At 44.3% G+C, this 23,565-nt stretch overlaps 1 protein-coding gene and 1 long non-coding RNA gene across 5 annotated transcripts in view; both read right to left on the bottom strand.

Annotated features, from left to right (window-relative positions):
- Nucleotides 1-23,565, bottom strand: part of MECP2 (methyl-CpG binding protein 2) — an 82,330-nt gene that overhangs the window by 37,146 nt on the left and 21,619 nt on the right. The gene's annotated exons all lie outside the window — the stretch shown is intronic.
- Nucleotides 540-18,814, bottom strand: LOC310835376. The gene is made up of 3 exons (XR_014559614.1): nucleotides 18,733-18,814; nucleotides 16,650-16,706; nucleotides 540-2,168 (listed from the first exon to the last, which is right to left on the bottom strand). It is a non-coding gene; the product is annotated as an uncharacterized lncRNA (long non-coding RNA).

Here is a 23,565-nt window from a genome sequence, read left to right on the forward strand (position 1 = left end):
CAACACCACCAGTTTTTCACACTGAATGGGTGGAGGGATGGAGAAGAGAAGAGGTCGATCAAATTCTGGCGCTCAATTTGGAAAGCTCTGAAAGCTCCAGCGTCCAGCAGGTTTTGACTAGCTGCTTGCTGCCTCTGGGAATTTCTTGGTAAGTTTAGTCCCAGGTTCACACACCTTTAGAAACCTCTCCTCAAAATCTTTCACAGTAGAGACTTCCACAGGAATCACACGGAACACTGACTCCTGCTATCCCCTATGAAAAATGACTAAAGGCTGGAAATTCAGACCTGGAAAATAGTATCCAGATGAAAGAGCTTATATAAACACACCCACCCACCCACACCATTGCTAGGATCAAAGTTGAAACCCCCATGGCAGCTTTTAAGGAGAAAGTAAGAGACACAATGTCAAACTGCAAAAGATGAAAGCAGATGAAGACTCAGTCAAGCATCTACTCTTGGATCATGCGGATTGATCCTAAGGATGGGCCACCAGGTAGAAAAAAGCCTGGAGAAAGAAGTGAGACAGATAATGACACCATTAAACATACCCATTTTTGTACTTACAGTCTCCTCTCCTGCTAAACACTCTCCCCACAACAAGGGCTGGGCGATGTCAGGTTTACAACATCACAATATATCGCCAGGCAAACAATGTGATCTGGCGGTACATGAGCATGTTCCAAAACCTGCTTCCTACCACAGCACTGCAAGGCGTCAGGGTGAAATTGCTGAGGTGGTTTCACCCCAGTGCCTCACTGCACCAGGGAGAAAGCAGCTTTGTGCTCCCCAAGTTGGGCAACCCCATCCTTCTCCAGATTGCAGGAGAAGAATTGAGGCTGCTCAGCGGGGGAACGCAAAGCCTCCTGCTCCCCAGCTGAGGGAAACCCCCGATCTTTCTCCTGCTTGCAAGCGAGCAAGCAGGAAAAGCTTCGGGGCTGTTCGGCTGTGGGGTGGAAGTACCGACATGCCACTGGCTTTCACGAGCCAGCAGTGCCCTGGGGGCTCCATTAACTGCTTGGCTGAGTTGGGCAGTAACCTAGCGCCCTTCAGCAGAGCAGTTTCACAGAGTCCCCATCCTGCCACCAGCTGGTGCAAGCCAGTGGCGTGTAGGGGGCTCCATAAAACTGCCTGGCTGAGCAATGGCAGATGTATGCTTCTCAACCAAGCAGTTTAAAGAAGTGAAGGGAGGAACAAGCTGTATTGGCCCCTCTGCGCCGGTTTGAGGGCAAAGTGGGATGGCAGCTTCACTCAGCAGGATATCGCTGGTGAAACTGCCGCTGCCCCTGAGTCCCTCTGCCTCCAGTGCCCGGCTGCAGCTTGTTTCTCCCTTGGCGCGCTGGGCACTGGTGGCTAAGGAACTGAGGAGGAGGCTGTTTCACCTGTAATATACCACTGAGTGAAGCTGCCATTGCTGTCTGCCCCTCATACCGGTCCTGGGCGATGAATTGATACATTGCCCAGGCCTACCCCACCTGTGTTCCTTCTGATGTTCCTAGACTACAACTCCCATCATCCCTGACCATCGGCCACGCTGGCTGGGGCTGAGGAGAACTTGAGCCCACTAACATCTGGAGAGCCACAGGCAGGCCCATGCAGAGCTTGTCTGAGGCCTGGGGCAAGGATCTTGTTCTCAGCATGACAGTGTAAGTCTGGCAAGCCCCTGGCAGGACCCCACGGCCAGCCCAGCCCTCCAAGGCCCAAGGCAAGTGGACCCAGCTGCCCCACAACCTGCATAGGCCTGACCGCAGGTTCCCTAGCTCTCCTTATTTATGTGTATGTGTGTTTAAAATTATTAGTACTTTTTCATAATAAAAAATCAACAGCAACCATCCCTCCCTGTTCTCCTCCTGGGTGCACTTATGTGACAAACATATTTTCCACTTTTTAAAAGAAGATACTAAGGGACTTGGAGCTCCTAAGCTGCAATTGTGCACCCTGAACTCTTGGAATAGGGTGGGATATAAATCTGAATTAATGTGTCAGTTTTTAAAAAAAGCTAAATTGAGATCAGCCAGGCCTATGCTTCAGTAACATGCACAGAAAATTAATTTATTTTTCACATGACAAATAATAATCCTAAAGGGTTCAAACACTTTGTTGTTGATACACACCATCAACAATAACTGGTCAAATGCTATGGACTAGTCTCCACCTCACATCTGATGCCTAATGAGAAAGCAGTTGAAGAATATCCTAAGGCCGCATGAATTTGCTATCCGAAACAAATTCTAGATTTTAAAATGTCATAGGAGTAGCTTAGCTCAGTTCCCCCCTCTGCACACAGCAGACCTCTGCAATGTAGCATGCAATAAATTATCTCTTGCTTCCAAACATTAATGGGCAGCTACAGTCAGCATTGTGACTCAGTGGAAATGGTACTCTCTTACTTCTAGGATTTTTTTTTACTCAGATCCAGTCCAATTACCAACCCATCCAAGTTTCCATTGTGACAAGCAATTTCAGTGCAGGCTGAGTAACATTTTTTAAAATCTTCATAATCTTCATAACATGGCACACATGGAAGACATAGATAGAAAACAGCTGCTGTCACAAAGGTCACACCATGAGTTGAGGGCATGTTAACCTTTGTCCTGGCCTACTGAGCCCCCTATACAGTGGTTACATATGCTTCAGGTTACATATGCTTCAGGTTACAGACTCCGCTAACCCAGAAATAATACCTCGAGTTAAGAACTTTGCTTCAGGATGAGAACAGAAATCGTGCTCCGGTGGCGCGGCAGCAGTGGGAGGCCCCATTAGCTAAAGTGGTGCTTCAGGTTAAGAACAGTTTCAGGTTAAGAACAGACCTTCAGAACAAATTAAGTACTTAACCCAAGGTACCGCTGTATTTTAAAATGCTGCTGAATAATGAACAATGTTACCTAAGATGGTTCTTGTTGCTGAGTCACCATTTCAATTCAATAAATATCATTTGAAAATGGAGTTTCATTTCCAAACATTAGTGCAAAAGCATCAAGCTCCTGAAAACCGAGACTGTTAATGAGTATAAACAGATTAAGAGTTTTCATATATTCAATATGTCTTTTCTCTTGCTTCTCACTCACAGAACTGAGGGCTGCTCTGCACCAGCAGTTGATACCATGAATTTAAACCTTCCTTCACTTGTGGCATTGCGACAAGGCACAGCTTCCCATCAGAATCCCTCTCCTGGGTTAAGGGCTTGGGGTGGTTGTGGTAAAGCAGTCTTTTATTTAAGCACTAGCCTGGTACAGGAGCGAAACTAGGCTTTATTTCACCTGGATCAAAGACCAGTTTGGCACTCCCCATGTGCATTTGCACACACACGCATGCGCGCACACACACAGAGGCTAGGAGCCTCAATGGCGCCCTATGGAGGCTTCACCCGGGGCAAAAAATCTGGCTAGCGCCCCCCCCCCCCCGGCTCTGGACTAGTGTATATACAGAAACCAGGAAATTCATACACAGGCAAGTGAGAAGGCTAAGGACAGATGGAGCACTCTGTCACTCCTGTGCAGCCAGCATAGAGAGTACGTAGGTTGCAACAAGAGTATAGCTGTCAACCGTCCCTTATTTGGTGGGAAACTCCCTTATCCCACCACCGTTTCCTGCTGCTGTCCTGGATTGATGATGTCCCTTAAATTTCCCGGGTTTCAAAGGAAGCAGCTGCTCTCCCTCCCTCCCTGCTGACCAGGGAGGAGGGAGGCTCCAACTGTGTTGCTTGGCTGCGTTCCTCACCCAATAAGGAGTCTAAGAACGACTGGGAGGGTGGAGCTTGCATGCCTTGTGCCGATCAAATCGGCCCTATTGCCTGGGGACTCGCCTTTGCTCAGCGCTTCCCAGCGGAGAGGTGATGGTGGTTTTCCTTGCTGCATCCCCTTTGCCGGGTTGCTGCGCTGTGGGAACCACCACTTCGTTTGGTTGCTGGCTGGGCTTTCTGCCTTTGGCTCAGAGGGGCTCAGAAGTTGAACATACCTGTGTTCGGAATCGGATGGATACGTCATCGACGGCCCACTCACCCTTGCTGGGGAAAAGGTATGTCAGGAGCGGGGGCACATGGTGGGGGGGGGGAAGGAAAGGAGCTGGTTGAGTACAATGGCGGGCGGCAATCTCAGGGGGCTTTTAGATTTGTTTTGGAGGCTCCTTCGATTGACTGTTATGGGGGAAAGGAAAGGAGCTGGTTGACTAAAATCCCTTATTTTGGCTGCTGATCCCTTATTTTCGAGGCTGCTGGTCCCTTATTTTCAAATCTGTAAGTTGACAGCTATGAACAGGAGAGACACACTCAGCATGGAAATGCAGCTTTTGTCTCTCCTCTGCCATCCCCCAGCAGATCTGCAAAAACTGCTGCAGGATAGTAGCTTCCATGGGCTACTATGGGTGATTTAAAGAGATTTTGTCTCAGAGTAAAATAAGCTGTCTTGGTTAATGTGATAATCCATGGACCCTTTATCTCTCTAACTTCATGCAGCCCCCGCTTCCCCATTCAAAAGGCAACATGACCACATTTTACCTGAATATCTACATCATCATCATCATCATTATTTCTTCTTCTTCTTCCAGCCAAGGTTCACAGAACAGGTTTCTTGCTGCCAACAGCTTAGATAGTGGCAAGGCTCCAAAGATTTACTTCAGGCCCACTTCAGGCCTGAGCATGTCCTGTGAGATTTTTTACTTGCTTTTCCTTGAAATAGCAAAGCCCCATACTATATTACATACTACAGGTGACTTCCCACTTACGCAGGGATTATGTTCCCAAGTACGGTGTATATAACTGAAAATGTGTATAGCAGGGAACACCATCTAAAAAGCCCGTAAACACCCTCTAAACCCCTGGAAACTCATGAAAATCCCTTTTAAAAACCCAGGAGCCCTTCCAAACTGGCAAGAATGGTGGCAGTGGTGGCTTTATATCTTCATCATCACTGGAGGATGTGGAAATGACGACAAGAGGCATCCTGAAGTGCTTGGCAGTGGGTCAGATTCACTTGCTGCTGCTGCTGCTGGCGCCTTGCAGAGGAACATGGTAATAGGTAGCTGGTGCTTTGTCTCTTCATCTGGTCAAACATCTCCTTGTATGGTCACACACTGCCTGCAATGGCACGCTTGATCTTCAGGATGCGTTCCATGGAGGGGTCATACTGCACAATGATATAATTCACATGGTTGAGTGTGCCAAAGAGTTCAGAAAAGCTCTCCAGGGTCTAGGTGGATTGGTCATCCTGCTCACCATCCTCCCCTTCTTCCCTGCTTTCAGAGCTGGAACTCGATCTCAGCTCTTTCAGGCTCAAGGACTGTTGTCCCTCAGTCAGTTCTTCCACTTCCTCCTGGATGAGGTCAACAAAGCCAATGTCATCAGCACCATCTTCACAATGATCTCCACCTCAGTGGTAATGTCTGGAAATTCCTTGATACCATGAACACATTCCTTCCAGAGTTTGCCTCAGCATGTGTTCATGGTTTCAGGCTTGATTGCATCCACTGCCTGCTTTGATATAGGTTTGATTGCAGTTTGCAATGTTGAAGGACTTCCAGGATGACGTGAGGTCGAGATCCAGATCAGCATCCACTGCATTGATCAGCAAGACAAAGGTGAGCCTGGCATCATGAGCCTTGAAGCAACAAATCACCCCTTGATCCAAAGGCTGGATGAGTGAGGTTGCATTGGGGGGGGGGGGAGGCAACCGTGACCTCATCGTGCGCAAATTGCAGTCCCTGCAGGTGACCAGGAACACTGTCTACCAGCAGTAGCACTTTGAATTCCAGCCCATTCTCCAGCAAGTAACGCCTCCAGGGTGAATAAAAATCAATTATTATTTTTTTTAAATCGGATTTTTAAAAAATTAATTGGATTTTTTATTTATTTAAATCGGATTTTAAAAATAAAACGCTTCTGGAGGAAAAATCTTTCTAAAGATAGTTTTCTATTTAAGTTACATTATAGTCCAAAAGCTATTCATCAGGAAATAAGGATTTGTTTTAAGTTTTTTCATGTGTGCTAAAACTCAGTCTAAGTTTTTTTAAAAAAAGTTTAACCACATCAGTTAACAAACATGGATACATATGCTATAATGTAATTGTTTTAGTTAAATAAGTTGTTTAAATTGTTTTAAGGAAATGATTATGTTTCTCCTTCGAATAAAGTGTAGCAGAAAAGTTTTCCAAATATAAACAGTTAACTTATTAAACCTCACAATAATTTCATAATTATCTGTCTATGTATTTCTAATAGTATAACCAAATTAGTAATTTGTGATTTAAATGTAAAAACTACTCTGAAAATTTATTATTCCAAAAATGAAACCTTCATGTTGTAAATATTAAGATTATACCAGCAAGAATGAGTCCTTCTGTAAAAAAATGTTTTAAATCAAGTCTTATTGACTAGTGATTTAAATTGTGATTTAAATCAAATCCATCCTGAATCATCACTTCCAGAATGAAGCACTTGTGGAACCAGTCCAGAGAGCTTGCAGCAGTCAGACAGGCTCTCTTGTTGGACTGCCAGAAGACAGGCAGCAGGTGATTGTTTATGCCTTTGAGGGCACAGGGGTTTTCAGACCTTTACAGTATACCTGGCTTGATCAAGTGTACAGCCGCATTGCCACAGAGCAGCACAGTCACCCAATCCTTCACAGCTTTAAATCCAGGGGCTGTCTTCCAGAACAGGCCGGTCTCCTCCACCCAAGGTGCTTCTACTGAGACACAAGTTGAGCTGAGGACTCAACACATTGCCCTTGCCTTCTGCCAGCTCTGTGCTGGGGCAACGGCGTGCGTGCCCACAGAGAGGGCTCTGAGTGCCCCTTCTGGCACGCATGCCATAGGTTTGCACCCACTGAACTAGGCTGTGCCTGTTTGGGGACTGAATACAAGTGAAGCACAAACACCAGCATTAACATAACTATCCCAAAACAGTCTTCTGCTCTCCACACCTTCTATAGTGTACAGGCTAGGGAAAACAATTTATAGGAAACTGATGGTAGGGGAGCCTGTAAGGTGCCAAGTTCCACCTCCAACTAGCAACTCTGCATCTAATGCTGGACTTTAAAAACAAAGCAATACACGGTGGGGGTGGCAATTGTGAACAGAATGCAACTTGCATGTGGTCCAATCCATCAAACATTTCACAGCCGGTTACAGTTTTATTCATTCCCTAAGAATTGAGAGCAATATACATGAGGCCAGGCAAAATCAGGTGCTGGTTCTAGTACAAATTATATATCTGGCTCAGAAAAAAATCTTGGTAGCTTTTGTAGTGGGGTTACATTGAATTGAAACATTATAGCCCCCACACATTGAATCCATTGAGCTGCAGTAATGCTTTATAGGCTGGCCGTTATGCATCCAAGGTCTGCACAGTAGCATAACTGCTGCCTGTGTGGTTCAAGGTCTAGATGCTGCAGATGTCACCCCAAGGAATACCAATACAGGCAACACAGCAGCCCAGCTTATAGGAGCATTAACATTAAGGTTGGCTTTAAGCTATCCACTATCAAGGGTGATTTCTGCCCAGTGTTCGAAACTCCCATTGTTCTAGGTGCATTTTGTGACAGGGAATTTCATTAGCGTGAGCCAGAACATGAGCCTAAGACAGGGATCCCCAAACTAAGGCCCACAGGCTGGATAAGGCCCGAGGGACTCGTTTATCCAGCCCACAGCGACCCCCGCCGCCCGCTGCTGCCCGTACTTACTGGCGCTGCACTGCACGGCTGCCCATTTCGGGTCAGTTGCGAATGCACAAGTGTTATTTCCAATGCACATCCAGGTCGGAGGAGGCCTGTGCACATGCACACAAGCTATTTCTGGTGCTCCTCTGACCCAGAAGTATGCCGGAAATAGTGTGTGTGCATGCGTATGGGCACGCACTCCTCCGCCCTCCGGCCCGCTGCATGATTGGCGCTGGAGACACCGGCCTGAGGTGCGGTAAGTTTGCTGACCCCTGGCTTAAAATTTCAGATTAAAACTGCAGAGTGGAAGGAAAGGAAGACCTTTTTCTGCCTCTCCACTTCCAGATACTCTCTGAAGACTGGAGAAGAGACCCTCTTAAGAATATCAGGGGGTGGGGGGGTGCGCAGGGGAAGGATTAGACAATGTAAAACATGAACACAATATGTTAGCTGCAGCTCATTCATTTTCAGCTTTGAATTCTTGTTATAAAATAAGTGCGCCTAGACATCCTGCTGTTACGCCCATAACCTAGGTTTAAGGTGCCATTTAGCTCCTAGCTTTCATATCTCAGTTTCTAACACTGTTTCTGACAAAGATGATTCCAACCAACCAACCCCATCCTTCCTTGTTATAAGATAGAAACTCTTAGTGGACTCTTAAGTCCACTAAACAAAAATCAGCTGAAAACACTGTAAGAAGTGAGTCCTTTGTATAGGACTGACTCCTGCTGTTTGGAAAACAGAACGACATGACACTAACACAAGATGCCAAGTCTATATTTTTGTTACACAACATACACCCTGAATTATCTTGATGGCCTATTTTTAAGAATCATTGCAGCTTGTAAACAGGACTGAAATAAATGTACTAGAAGGGCAGTATACAATTCAAATCAATGTTAACTCCTCCAGCCAGAAGATAGCTAGCTTCTAAAATAGCAAGTCTCTTTTATGAAAATGACAATACATCGATCCAGTATTAGTTCTAAAAACAGTTCAGCCCAGATTTTCTATTTTGCCACCAAGTTTTTTAGTGCTGTAAAAGGAAGCTAAATATATTTTATTGCACTCTGGTGTTTTGCATTCTAACACTCAAAATTGCAGAAGTTATATCTTTTGTATTTCAGTTTTCGTCTAAAGATAAAAGTTGCTAGTTCCCACTATTAGAAGAGATAAAAAAATTTGGGGAAGTTGCAGGTTTTAAAATAAACAAAAGTAAAACTAAAATTTTAGTGAAAAATATAGACAAACAGTAAAGAACGATGAACAGACAAATACGGGATTAATACAGTGGTGCCCCGCAAGACGAATGCCTCGCAAGACGAAAAACCCACTAGACGAAAGGGTTTTCCGTTTTGGAGGCGCTTCGCAAAACGAATTTCCCTATGGGGTTGCTTCGCAAGACGAAAAAAATCTTGCATCCCCCCGTGGGTTTTTTTCGCTTTTTTCGCCCTTTTCTTAAGCAGCTAAGCCGCTTATCAGCTGTTCCGCTGATAAGCCGCTTAACAGCTGATCGCTGGAAGCCGCTTGAGAGCTGTAGCGCTAATCCGCTAAGCTGTCAATGGGCTTGCTTCGCAAGACGAAAAAACCGCTAGACGAAGAGAATCGCGGAACGGATTATTTTCGTCTTGCGAGGCACCACTGTAATAGGATAAAAAGGTTAAGTATTTGGGAATTTGGTTAACATCAAGAAACCCTAACATATTCCAAGAAAATTATATTCAGCCATGGAGAGAAATCGGGAAAAGTCTTGAAATATAGGGTTAGAATGAAGCTTTCACTGATGGGAAGGATGTCAGTCATAAAGATGAATGTGTTACCGATGATACTTCTCTTATTTCAAACAGCTCCAATAATCAGCAATGGAAGATGCTTCAAAGCATGGCAGAAATATATTTCTAGATTTGTCTGGCAAGGGAAGAAACCAAGAATTAAATATAAAATTATGCTAGATTGGAAAGGAAGAGGTGGATTCTCATTACCAGATTTACGACCAGATTATGAGGTATCATTTCTTTGCTGGTTAAAGGAGTGATTAGACTTGGAAGTGTTAGACTTGGAAGGACATTACAATAAGTTTGACAATATTTATGGTATGGTAAAATTAAAATGCTTAAAGGTTTTATGCATCATGCAATCAGGAAAAAATATATACAGTATGGAATAAATATAAAAACCTGTTGGAAAGAAAGAAACCTTTGTGGCTCTCTCCTATTGAAGCTATATCTTTGAAAAAATGAAAAATGAATGGGCAACATATACAGATTTGTTAATGGATGTAGAACGAGAAGTAAAATGAGAAAGGTTTGAATATGTTACAATATTAACAACTTAATGAGCTATTTGAATTGGATAAAATGAATAGATTTATGAATCAAACCTCACAATTTGAAAGAGAACTTATAGAGAATGTACAAGTTGTTATTGGAATGGGAAACAAAAGACAAACTCGTAAAATCAGCAATGATACACTGGGCAAGGAATATAGGTCATAACATTGAAATAGCAGGATGGGGAAAATTATGGAATACAGATTGGAAATTTACAGTGTGTTATACACTAAAAGAGAACTATATGAAAATGATGTATAGATGGTATCTGACTCCTAGTAAATTGGCTAAGATGTATAAATCGGAATCAGATACATGCTGGAAATGTAAAGAAAAGGAGGGTACATTTTACCATACATGGTGGTCATGTAAGGTCGCGAAAGCTTTCTGGGAAATGATTTATAATGAACTGAACAAAATGTTGAAGATATATTTTATTTTTTTAAAAAAACCAGAAGCTTTTCTTCTAGAGATAATAGGCTCAGAGGAACCCAAATATCAGAAAAAAACGTTTATGTATGCAGCGACTGCCCAGATGATTTATGTGCAGAAATGGAAAGAAGAAACAGTTCCGACTAAGGAGGACTGGCAGAAGATGGAGTATGCAGAAATGGCTAAACTTACGGGAAGAATAAAGAACCAGGAAGAAAAAAGCTTGAATAAAGAATGGGGGAAATTTGTGGAATATTTGAAAAATTATTGTAAACAACTTAAAATGTTAGCAGGGTTAACATAAAATGATCAGTCAAGATATATGTGAAAGGGAGATCTTAAAAGAAAAATAAATAAATATAAAGAGTATGTTTGATTTTTTAAAAATTTGTATTATTGTTATAAAATTGAAAAATGATTTACTTTTTTTAAAAAAAAGTTTCTAGTTCTCATGGTTGCAGGAATAAAACAGATGCATGGAAACTGCATGATCAAAACTCAGAAACCCAACAAGATGACAGAATGTACTGTTTAACTCATGCTTTATATAGCTTAATTCATTATTGCTGAATGCCTGGGGTGATCAACGCAACAGAGGCCTTTTGATGAACAAGCCCTGCTAGTTTTTTCGAAGTGGTGAAAGCTTTGATAACAATTTGGGCACAGAGAGAGTGGGAGCCCACATATTCTTCTACCCAGTTAGCCACTCAGCTGAAGTGTAATGCGCACACACTTTTGGGGGGAGCCTATTCAATTCCCCCTCACACAGAAAAAACAAAAACAAAACAAAAAGGGAAAAACACCCTGTGCTTTCTGTGTCTTTTCTTTCAAAATTCGAGACTGCGGAAGCAAAGAAAGCACAAGTTACATTTTACTGCTGTGAGAGGTGGAGAATTGCAAAACCAGAGCAGGCACATACTTTGGTAATTAGGAGATCTCCAACCTAAGTTATGGCCTGCGTGAAATCACATTTATTTTAACAAAACAAAGATGTAAAACACAGAGCTGACTGAATATCCTCAGCTGAACTCCAGTTGGTATGACAGACATTTTTCAGTCTGTACAACTAAGCCAACCTACACCAGTTAAGGAACTGGTTGACTGCTATTTGCGTATTCCACATGCCTGAGTGAAGAACAGGGAAGGAGAGACACATTTTTGCCAAGCGTATAAACACAATGCATAAACATAAGAATGCCAGATCAAGGGTCCATCTCAGGGGTCAGCAAACTTTTCCAGCAGGGGGCCGGTCCAATGTCCCCCAGACCTTGTGGGGGGGGCAGACTATATTGGGGGGTGGTGAACAAATTCCTGTGCCTCACAAATAACCCAGAGATGCATTTTAAATAAAAGCACACATTCTACTCATGTAAAAACACGCTGATTCCTGGAACATCCGTGGGCCGGATTTAGAAGGTGATTGGGCCAGACTATTCACCTACCCATGGTCCATCTAGTCCAATATTCTGGTTTCCCATAGTGGTAAGTCAAAAGCAGAACACAAAGCCATTAATACTGTTTGCACCACAGCAACTAATTACAGTACAACCATAAGCACCATGTGTAACCTAGTTGGTCAATATGGGTAAAGAGGAAATGGGAAGAGATTCTGTTGTTGTTTTTAAGTGCACAGAGGAACCCCACCACCTGTATTGGTCCTTCAACATACCCAGCCTAAAACAGAACAAACAAACAACATACACACCCCAATTTTTTTTTTACATCTATGCATCTATACACTACTACTCATCACTGCAGCACGGATGTCTGTGGACAACCCTGCCTCCACACTTCAGAGATTAGCAGATGCTTGTGTTGGGGTTCAAAACCACCCAAATATGTTTGTCTCAAACACACAATCACTTTTCAAAACACTTCCATTTGCAAGCCTTGACTCTCCCTTCATAAAAATCAGTTGAATCATAATGGACAGATTTCAGGTACAATTTAAGATAACTGCCTTAAAAACCCTTAACTCCACTCCCATCTTTTCTGCTTTCAGCATTGTTCATCATTTCCCTGTCTTTCCATCTACTCCAAACCCTGAATGCACTCACACAGGCAACATGGAAGAAGAATCTATGCACAGCAGGATCACAGCTGGGAAGATTTTAGAAAAAATAAAGTACAAAGTAAAAAATAAAGTACAAAGTGATTTAGTTTAAATCATCGTGGCAAATGGCTGACTTTAAAATGGGAGTTAAATTTTGTAATTCATGCATTACTTAAATAAGAATGTGTATTAACCGGTTTCTATCAAAATACAATTAACATATACCCTGTTTGTGACAAAGTAAAACATTCTACTACCTAGGAGATTAATCCAAAACCTCTGGTCATATAGACCACTAAATAATTTTTATTAACAATTTTCTTGGTTTACAAAAGTACATGCCTTTTCTCTTTTTTTCAGCCTGTACAGTCTTTTCTACAGATCAGTTACATTTGTTGTGAGACATTAGTGTTGAATACAGTATAAGGCATGGGTAGGTAAACTAAGGCCCAGGGGCTGCATCCGGCACAATTACCTTCTAAATCCAGCCCGCGGACGGTCCGGGAATCAGTGTGTTTTTACATGAGTAGAATGTGTGCTTTTATTTAAAATGCATCTCTGGGTTATTTGTGGGGTATAGGTAAACGTTCAATTTTTTCCCCCCTCCAAAATGTAGTCCGGCCCCCCACAAGGTCTGAGGGACAGTGGACCGGCCCCCTGCTGAAAACGTTTGCTGTCCCCTGGTATAAGGCCAGGAAGAAGATGGGGGGAGAGGAGGGGTGGCGGTGAAATTTTTATTTTTTTACAGTGTGTACATGTGGGGTTTTGTGTCAGCATCAACTAGGTAGGTTCTCTTTCTATTTGCTTATTACATTTCCTTGATAGTGAGAGGGATTGAGGGGGGGGGTCCAGGGTATGGATGCTTGTCTATGATTGTCTGCAGTGAGGTTTGTTTGCATTTGTGAAGTGGGGGGGGGGGGGCTTGTTGGGTCAAATTGGCCAAATTGATTTGTATGCTTTCAGTGGATTCTTGTTGTAGTCTTGTTGGGCTGTGTATGAGATAAGGGGAAGCCATACTGGGGTGAGAGTGTCCTCTTCTATTTGTCCCCATGTCAGTTTCAGTCTGTTGGGTTAGCTTTTCTCATAAGGCTATTTCCCATTTGGTACCAGGATTCTCCAGTGTTTGGCTATGATGCTTTTTAACATCTTTATGCGCCCCCTCACCCAGCTTGTCCGGAGTTTTGAGCTGGGCTGCCATCAGTATGCTGATGACACCCAACTCTATCTGTTGATGGATGGCCATCCTGACTCGGCCCCAGACACACTGATCAGATGTTTGGAAGCTGTGGCTGGATGGTTACGTGGAAGCCTGTTGAAGTTAAATCCTTCGAAGACAGAGGTCCTCTGGCTGGGTTGGGACGATATGGGATTGGGGGGGGGGGGTAACTACCATCTATTGCAGGGGTGCAATTAGTGCCAGCACCGTCCGTTAACAGTTTGGGTGTAATCTTCGACACCTCCCTTTCCATGGAGGCGCAGATTGCAGCTATAACAAAGGCGGCACTTTTTCATCTCCGCCAGGCTAAGCAGTTGGCTCCTTACCTCTCTCACCCTGACCTAGCCACTGTGATCCACGCGACGGTCACCTCCAGACTGGATTATTGTAACTCGCTCTACGTGGGGCTGCTCTTGAGACTGACCCAGAAACTCCAGCGGTTGCAGAATGCCGCAGCGAGCCTCCTTACGGGGTCTTCGCTACGAGATCACATTCACCCGGTGTTATACCAGCTGCACTGGCTCCCGGTGGAGTACAGGATCAGGTTTAAGGTGCTGGTTTTAACCTTTAAAGCCCTATACAGTGGTACCTCAGGTTAAGTACTTAATTCGTTCCGGAGGTCTGTACTTAACCTGAAACTGTTCTTAACCTGAAGCACCACTTTAGCTAATGGGGCCTCCTGCTGCCACCGCACCGCCGGAGCACGATTTCTGTTCTCATCCTGAAGCAAAGTTCTTAACCCGAGGTAATATTTCTGGGTTAGCGGAGTTTGTAACTTGAAGCATATGTAACCTGAAGCGTATGTAACCCGAGGTACCACTGTACTTAGTTTTTACCTCAGAAATAAAATATTTTTCCATGTAGAAAAATAGGCTTCAATTCAGGTACATTTGATAGAGGGTCATGAATATTAAAAGGCATCAAATTTAACATTTTTATAATCAATTCAATTTCCATCTAAGCCAAGCTTTGAAGAAATTTCACTTTCTATATATTTCAATTTTATTTTATTACATTTATATTCCACTTCTCTGTCAAGGAACTCAGGATAGAGTACCGTATTTTTCGCTCCATAAGACACACTTTTTCCCTCCTAAAAAGTAAGGGGAAATGTGTGTGTGTGTTATGGCGTGAATGCAGGCGGGAGGCAGGCGAGAAAAGCCCCCAATAGCCGCACATAGGCTCCGCGCGGCTCTTGCGGCTTTTCTACGAAGTGGGAGAAGGGCAGCCTGTCACTGAGGGGCTGTCCTTCTCCCACCTCGTAGAAAATCCCGCAAGAGCCACGCTCCCTTTAAAGAGTGCACGGCTCTTGCTGGCTTTTGTGAGAGGTGGGGGAAGGGACAGAGGGCAGCCCCTCAGTCCCTTCCCCACCTCCCGGTAAAGCCCCCAAGAGCCACACTCCCTTTCACGAGCCGCGCGGAGTGTGTGTGCGACTCTTGGGGGCTTTTCCCCCCGAAGGAGGGAGGGAGAAGGGCAGCCCGTCAGTGACTAGGCTAAGGTTACTAGGTTACTAGGTTAGGCTAAGATAAAATGACACACACACACACACACACACACACATATATATATATATATGAAATCCATTTTTTAAATTATTATTTTTCTCCTTATTAATCACTCATCCACCCAGCTGGATTGGACAACAAGTATCAATAGTGAAGAGTAGACCCATTCAAAATAAGTTAGAATATGCCTCAATATATTTTATTTTATTAAGCTTACCTATGTACCCGCTTCGGGAATGCTTGTTACCTAGGTAAGTAAATTCAACTGTGTAATAGCATCACTTGTATCTATTCCATGTATGTGCACATAGGAGCTACTTCACTTGATCATAAAGTATACAAATTACACAAGAATGTGCAATACATGCACTCAATAAATCATTGTTATTATTATTATTACTTATTAATATTAATTTCATTTGTTAGTCCCTTTATAGACAAAAGTCTCCAGCAAATTAACAAATAGGTATATTATACAGAGACACGTGTCAGAACAGTTCAAAACTCCTTATCAAATGTACATGTAGTTTGGGTTACCTGATTTCTTAAGTCACAGAAACAGGAGAAAAGTGGTGGCTTCACAATAGGGGGAGAGAATCTAGTTGTTTGGGGTGGAGCGCAGTTACAATGGAGAATGGAAAGGCAACTTGAGTTCAAGGTTCAACCCCCCCGCCAAAAAATATTCTAATCTGGCCACTAGCACACCCACACACCCAAAGGTACCTCTTCTTTTCACTTTTCATGCATCTTGGCTCATGCTCAGTGGCGTAGCGTGGGTTGTCAGTACCCGGGGCAAGGCAAGTAATTTGCGCCCCCTAACCCGTGGATTTGCACCCCCTAACCCGTGGATTTGCGCCCCCTAACCTGTGGATTTGTGCCCCCTAACCCTAACCCCCAGATGTTGCACCCGGTGCGGCCGGGCCCCCCTGCACCCCCCACGCTACGCCACTGCTCATGCTAAAGAAAGCATCTGAGTCGGAAGCACACAACTGTCTATAGCGCCCTCCTTCCCTTCAGAAGATTTGACATAACCTTTCATGTATCATGAACCTCAGCTACTGGCTCTGCAGCACAAGCAAAGGGCTCTGTAATTCTGATTCCATATTACAAATAGCAACTGAGGGTCTGTCAAGCAGATTACTGTTATTTCTGCAAGATGACTCCCATGGTATCACGGCACGAGTCCTTGCACTCACCTCAAACAAGAGATCATATGTAAAGCACCATATACACCAATAGCAATAGATAAATAAATAAACAAAAATAATAATTAGGGCTGTCAAGCAGTTTAAGTGTTTAAGTTTACTGTCTTGCCCTTTCACAGATCAATTCATTACACTGAGATGTACATTGTTTATCCTGTTTGCACTCTGCATCCAGATGGGAAGCTCAAAGTAGATTACACTCTAAAAATCTGCAAACATATAATTATAAACAAAACAAGGAAAATATATTTGCATATTACCATAACCTCAGTGCCGTGCCTTTTCTAAGATACTGAAGGTATTACTAGAAAGAAACACTATTGAGACAAGAAAAGTTCAAACAATATTATTTTCTCATTCCGTTATTTGGAGGAAACCTACAGAACTAAAACGAACAAATCAAAACAAATACACCCTTAATTTTCAGTCCCACCAATTAGCTACTTTGTTTAAGGCAAAAGAAACTGAAGATCCATGATTTGATCTCCTTTTTTAAAAAAACAAAATCATTGGGGTGAGAGGCAAATTGAATTGGAATAGCAGGGCTTGATCCTCCTTCTATGTGTCATTTCTACAGGGGGCTTGCTATTTACGGGACCAGTTGCACTGGCTGCCGTATGTTTCTGGGCCCGATGCAAAGTGCTAGTGTTGACCTATAAAGCCTTACACAGCTCAGGACCCCAATACCTTAAGGACTATCTCTCCCCCCATACAAACTGACCCAGACTCTGTTCTTGTCATCTGAGGCACTTTTCTATGTCCCTGGGAGGTTTGGAGGGTGGCAACACAAGAACGCGTCTTTTCTGTGGTGGCCCCCCATTTGTGGAATGCTCTTCCCAAAAAGACTTGCCTAGCACCATCAATGTATGTTTTAGGTGCTAGGCAAAAACATTCCTCTTTACCCATGCCTTTGGCCATTCAATAATCTATGGTCTGTTAAATGCGAGGGGGGGGGGGGAGAGACACTGTTATTATGATTATTTTATGGTTATTTTATTATTATGTTTTTATTACTGTGTTCTGTAAAGTGTGTTACTAATGTTGTACACCGTCCTGGGATCTTTTGATAAAGGGTGGTATATAAATAATAGAATAAAATAAAATATTTAACTAGTAAAACTGTGTAGAAAGCATTAAAATCCCTCCTTTGCTCAATCAGATCACTCATTTGGTTGTTTAATTAATAATATTAAAAGAGACAAGCGATCCAATCAAAGCTCTTCAGCATCTTTTCAATTTTCACCATAAACATTTATTTTAATCTATTCACTGACTGAAGTTTACAAAACTCAAAAAAACACACAAAAAAACCTCTCAGAATTGTTTAGTTTGATAACAGTACAAAATAGAGTTGGCAAGGAAAGCCTGCATTTTTTTAGGGGGGGGGGGAGATGAGTTCCCCACCTCAATTTCCAACTACAGCCAACTCATTGGAGTGACAATACTGATTAGAAATGATTGCAAGCAGTCTCTTTTATACTTGATTTTTGGTATTTTGGTATTCCTGGAAAAAAGGTGGTATTGAATTTTTCTTCTTTTTTAAAAGTCCCATGACCATGTATGCCAACACTTCCACTTATAAACAACGGAAACTACAGCACCAACACCAACATGTGCATTTATAAAGGGGCTCATGACAATCAGACCAAAACATACGGAGCTATGTTGCTACAATACGCATTTGCTTTCAGGGGCTGGCTTTGGATTTTTCAGAGTACAAATCTGAACACTATGAAAACTCAGAGCTGGTTTGGTCAGAGACCATGGCAAGGCACCAAAAAGGAATGTGCACATCATAGGCAATAACAGCTCTGAACTGCTGCCTTCAAATCTGCAGGAAGCTGGGACTTGAGTGCACAGCGTCAGAATTCTTTCCCTCATGCACCTCAGCTTCCCATTCCCGTTTGCTTGTGCCCTGGCTTAAGTGGAGGAGTAAACAACCGAGGTACACAAGGCAAAGAAAGAGGAGAAAGATTTTATAACATATCTAAGACATACTTCAAGGGACGCGGGTGGCATTGTGGGTTAAACCACAGAGCCTAGGACTTGCTGGTCAGAAGGTCAGCAGTTTGAATCCCTGCGACGGGGTGAGCTCCCATTGCTCAGTCCCTGCCAACCTAGCAGTTCGAAAGCACATCAAGCGCAAGTAGATAAATAGGTACTGCTCCGGTGGGAAGGTAAAAGGCGCTTCCGTGCGCTGCTCTGGTTCGCCAGAAGCGGCTTAGTCCTGCTGGCCACATGACCCGGAAGTTGTACGCCAGCTCCCTCGGCCAATAAAGCGAGATGAGCGCCGCAACCCCAGAGTCGGTCATGACTGGACCTAATGGTCAGGGGTCCCTTTACCTTTACGACATACTTCACCATTAATACTGACTAGATGATGTCTCCAACATTCCACTCAGTTCATGCATAAAGCTTTCTTCTGCTGTCAAAGCAAGTCACAATAATTATATTTCTTTCATTTTATTTATGAATTGCTTCCCATGAAACACCCCAAAGCAATTAACAATAAAAAAATGTAAATTCAGTTTCTAGTCCAATGTAGATAAAAACTGGCATAAACATTTCTATTTAAAAGGCTTGTTGGAAGATGAACATCTCCAACAGGCACTGAAAAGATAACGAGGACAATGCCTGTCAGGGTGTGTGTGTGTGTGTGTGTGTGTGTGTGTGTGTAAGTTCCAAAGGGGAGGTGGTGCCACATTAAAGGTCTGTTTCCTACATTGTACAGAACATAGCTTCTACTGAGATGGCATCCTGCTGGTAGCCGTCTCCAGCAGAACATTTGGGTGTATAAGGAGTGACATTTGTTGACAAGGCACATAAAGAAAGAAGTCTGACAAATGTAACAAGGAGGAGGAATGGGGTGGGGGTGAGGAAATGATGACTTCGAAAGTGTTTGCCTGCACCCAGAGCTAGTGAAGAGGGATCTTCCAAAGCCTCTGCTATTGTCTGTGTGAAGAAGAAAGAGTTTAGAGCAGGGGCCAGCAAACTTTTTCAGCAGGGTGCCGGTCCACTGTCCCTCAGACCTTTGGGGGGGGGCAGACTATATTTTGGAAAACGAATTCCTATGCCCCACAAATAACCCAGAGATGCATTTTAAATAGAAGCGGCACACATTCTACTCATGTAAAAACACACTGATTCCCGTACCGGATTTAGAAGGCGACTGGGCCAGATCCGGCCCCCAGGCCTTAGTTTGCCAACCCATGGTTTAGAGAGCCCTTTGCTTTGGGGTCATAGGATAATCATTATGCAGAATCAATGCTGCTAGCCCTCTGAGCAGTTCAAAAACATGACTCGTTTTTTAAAAATAGCTGCTGGCTCTTAAGGCACAGCTGTGTAACACCAATACAGCCATACCTCGGGTTACAGATGCTTCAGGTTGCGCGTTTTTGGGTTACAGACGCGCTGAAACACGGAGGTACCAGAATGGGTCACTTCCGGGTTTCGGCGCTCGCGCATACGCAGAACCACTAAATTGTGCTTTGTGCATGCGCAGAAGCACTGAATCGCAACCCACGTGTGCACAGACACAGCGCTGCGGGTTGCAGGCGCTGCAGGTTGCGAACATGCCTCCCACAAGGATCATGTTCGCAACCCGAGCGTCCACTGTAGATACATTCTATATCAGCGATTCCAAACCTGGTACCCTCAGATTTTTTGGACTTCAGCTTCCACCATTCCTGATCATTGGCCACATAGGCTGGGGCAGATGGGAGTAGGAGTCCAACTGCAACTGCAGGGGTTCCAGGCTGGAGAAGGCTGTTCTATCCTTGTATGGCATAAACAGGGGGGAAAGGCTTTAAATATACGGACAACAGTGTCACTTGTTGAGGAGCTCCATCTGTGAATGTCCATTAAAGCTAGCTTCTTCTTTCAGACAGAGAAGGGCTGGAAGTGGGGCCACTTTTCCAAATTACAGTTTTAAGCAGAAGGCGAACTCCTGCAAATCCTTATCATAACCAAAACCATAATGGGGAAAGATTAATTCCTCTCCTTTAGATATCAATGCAAATGTTAACAGCTCAGCATTACCATGTCTGCCATGAAAAGGCACATAAAGAAACCCTTCATCATTTTTTATTATTAAATTCAGATCATGGTAAGCAGTTCTACAAGTAGCTCAAGTGCAGAAGATCAGAGAAGATGAAGTGACATGGAAATTAGCTGACTTTAGTGTAGCCTTTGAGGCTATATACCGTATTTTTTGCCCTATAAAGGTAAAGGTACCCCTGCCCGTACGGGCCAGTCGTGTCTGACTCTGGGGTTGCGTGCTCATCTCGCTTAAGAGGCCAGGAGCCAGCGCTGTCCGCAGACACTTCCGGGTCACATGGCCAGCGTGACGAAGCTGCTCTGGCGAGCCAGCACCAGCGCAGCACACAGAAACGCCGTTTACCTTCCCGCTATAAAGCGGTACCTATTTATCTACTTGCACTTAGGGGTGCTTTCAAACTGCTAGGTGGGCAGGAGCTGGGACCGAACGACGGGAGCTCACCCAGCCGCGGGGATTCGAACCGCCGACCATACGATCGGCAGGTCCTAGGCACTGAGGTTTTACCCACACCGCCACCCGCGTCCCTGTTTTTTGCCCTATAGGACGCACTTTTCCCCCTCCAAAAATGAAGGGGAAATGTGTGTGTGTCCTATGGGGCGAATGCAGGCTTTCGCTGAAGCCTGGAGAGCGAGAGGCGTCGGTGCGCACCTACCCCTCTCGCTCTCCAGGCTTCAGGAAGTTGCCGCCTGTTCTGGGGGCTGGGGGGGGGAATAAATGTTTTTTATTCATTTCCCCCCCAAAAAACGAGGTGCGTCCTATGGGCCAGTGCGCCCTATAGGGCGAAAAATACGGTACCTTATTAACAGCCTCACACCCCTAATATTGCTACACCTTGGTGCTGTCTGATGAGTTTTGCTTTCTTCTCGACACAAAAGTACTACTTTTAACATAACTCATACTGCCATGCTTCACATAAAAAATAAAAAATGATGTGCATATTTAGTAATAGCTCTTGCACGCTGGTGCAAAAAAGAATGCAAACCAGACCAATGATTGTTCACAGGAAACCTGAGTATGAAGGTTGTTCCAGGGGACAACTTGGAAAGACAGGTATAATGCAATGAACAGGGTTTGTGTATATTTTGTGCAGGTATAACTAAAGCTACAGATTTCAATATTGCCTGCAGAATCCAACATTCTGAGAAGCTCAACTTTTTGCTGCAGTCTTGATTTAAAAACTAGGTTCTTAAACATATACCTGTGAAGACATACTTGAAAACTGCACAATGTCTACTGAAATCTCCAAAGCCAGAAGGTGCTGAATAAGTCAGGAGTGGTCTAGTGGCCAGGAGGAAAAGCTTCAGTGCTCTGTTTAGCTGACAAAAGCATAATCATGTGAATGAAGCAAATGTTTACAGTCATACCTCGGGTTAAAGTAGCTTCAAGTTAAGTATTTTTGGTGTGCGCTCCACGGCGACCTGGAAGTAACGGAGCACATTACTTCCAGGTTTTGCCGCTTGCGCATGCGCGAACGCTCAAAATGATGCCACACGCATGCGTGGAAGCGGTGAAACGTGACCCGTGCATGCACAGATGCACAGTCACGTGTTACATTTACTTCAGGATGCAAATGGGGCTCCGGAACAGATCCCGTTCGTATCCAGAGGTACCACTGTACAGACATTCTTTATTTGCGTGTTTCAGCTCACTTTTAAAAATAACACATACACAGTGCTGATAAGCTAATTGATACCTTTTTCCTGATAGTTCAGATGTTCTCCATTTATCCACTCAGAATACACTAAAACCAAATACATACACCTCTTTAATATGCCTACAGAAGCCTCTCATACAATGGACATGTTAGCCTCTAAGGCAGTGTTTCCCAACCGGTGTTCCGCGGCACACTAGTGTGCCGCGAGACGTTGCCTCGTGTGCCGCTTGGGAAACACTGCTCTAAGCGAGAGGGGACTCTGCTCAGGCTGCATCCGCCGTGCGCGAGGGAGGCGCTTCCTCTCGTGAGGGAGGCGAGAAGGGAGGCGGGGCCGAGCAGGCGGATTGGCCCGGCGGCGGCCGTGACGTCACCCTGCGCGCGGCGGCAGATTCGAAACTCCTCAGGCGCAGGCGCGGCTGGAGCAGGAAGGCCGCTCTGCTTGAGAGGAAAGAGAGGGAGCCGCCGCCGGCGGGATGAAGAACACCGTTCCGCGGAGCACCGTGAAGAAGCTGCTGAGAAAGCACAAGCCGCACTTGCCTCAGGGTCTTACTGCCCACCCGCCTCTGTTTCCTTGCTGTGCTTGCTCAAACGGAACAAAGAGCAGGGAAAGCCCCTCCCCTCCAGGCAAGCAGGCAGGAGGGGGAGAGAGAGAGAGAGAGCGCGTGCGAGCTGGCTGGCTTGGGTGAGTAGGTGAGGGAAAACTTTTGCCTTCCTTTCCTCCCTCCCCGTTATACCCCTCTCCTGCATTCTTAGCCAGCTGCTTCTGTGCACACCCCTCTCGTGCTCCTTGTCCGTTCTGTGTTTTTCCTTCCCTCCCCACTTAAAATGTGGTTTAAAAGCATGGATCCACATGGATCCTCAGGATCTTTGCATTGGGTCACCCCAAATTCACCAACAGATCACATAGCATGTCCATGGCTACAGCCTGCCCTCCAAAAATCACGCACCCACTGTTGCCTGGGGCTGCAATGGTGCAAAAACGTGGTTACAAAACATGGATCCACAGGGATTCTCAGGATTTTTGCATTGGGTCACCCCAAATTCACCATCAGATCACATGTCTGTGGCCACAGCATGAAGCACAAAAATGATACATCATTAATATTCACTGCCCACGGCGGCAGCCAATCGGCTGCCGCAAAGGGCGGGCCCTCACAGGTTCACTGAATAAAGTATTTTATAATTTTTCATATTTCTGTTTACTTACTATTTCATAATAAAGTAATTATAAAATACTTTATTTGTGTTTATTTGATTCCTATTAAAGAGAGTTACTTTATATATAGTCAATATAGGCACAGAGTTAATTTTTTAAACATTTTCTAATGGTGGTGTGCCTCGAGATTTTTTTCATGAAACAAGTGTGCCTTTGCCCAAAAAAGGTTGGGAAACACTGCTCTAAGGCACCACAGCAACTCATTTCTTTATCCAGCCACACAAACATGCTGTAAAACTGCTGCACGTA

The sequence above is a fragment of the Podarcis gaigeae genome, assembly GCF_964106915.1.
Source record: "Podarcis gaigeae genome assembly, chromosome: 17".
Taxonomy (NCBI): Eukaryota; Metazoa; Chordata; class Lepidosauria; order Squamata; family Lacertidae; genus Podarcis; species Podarcis gaigeae.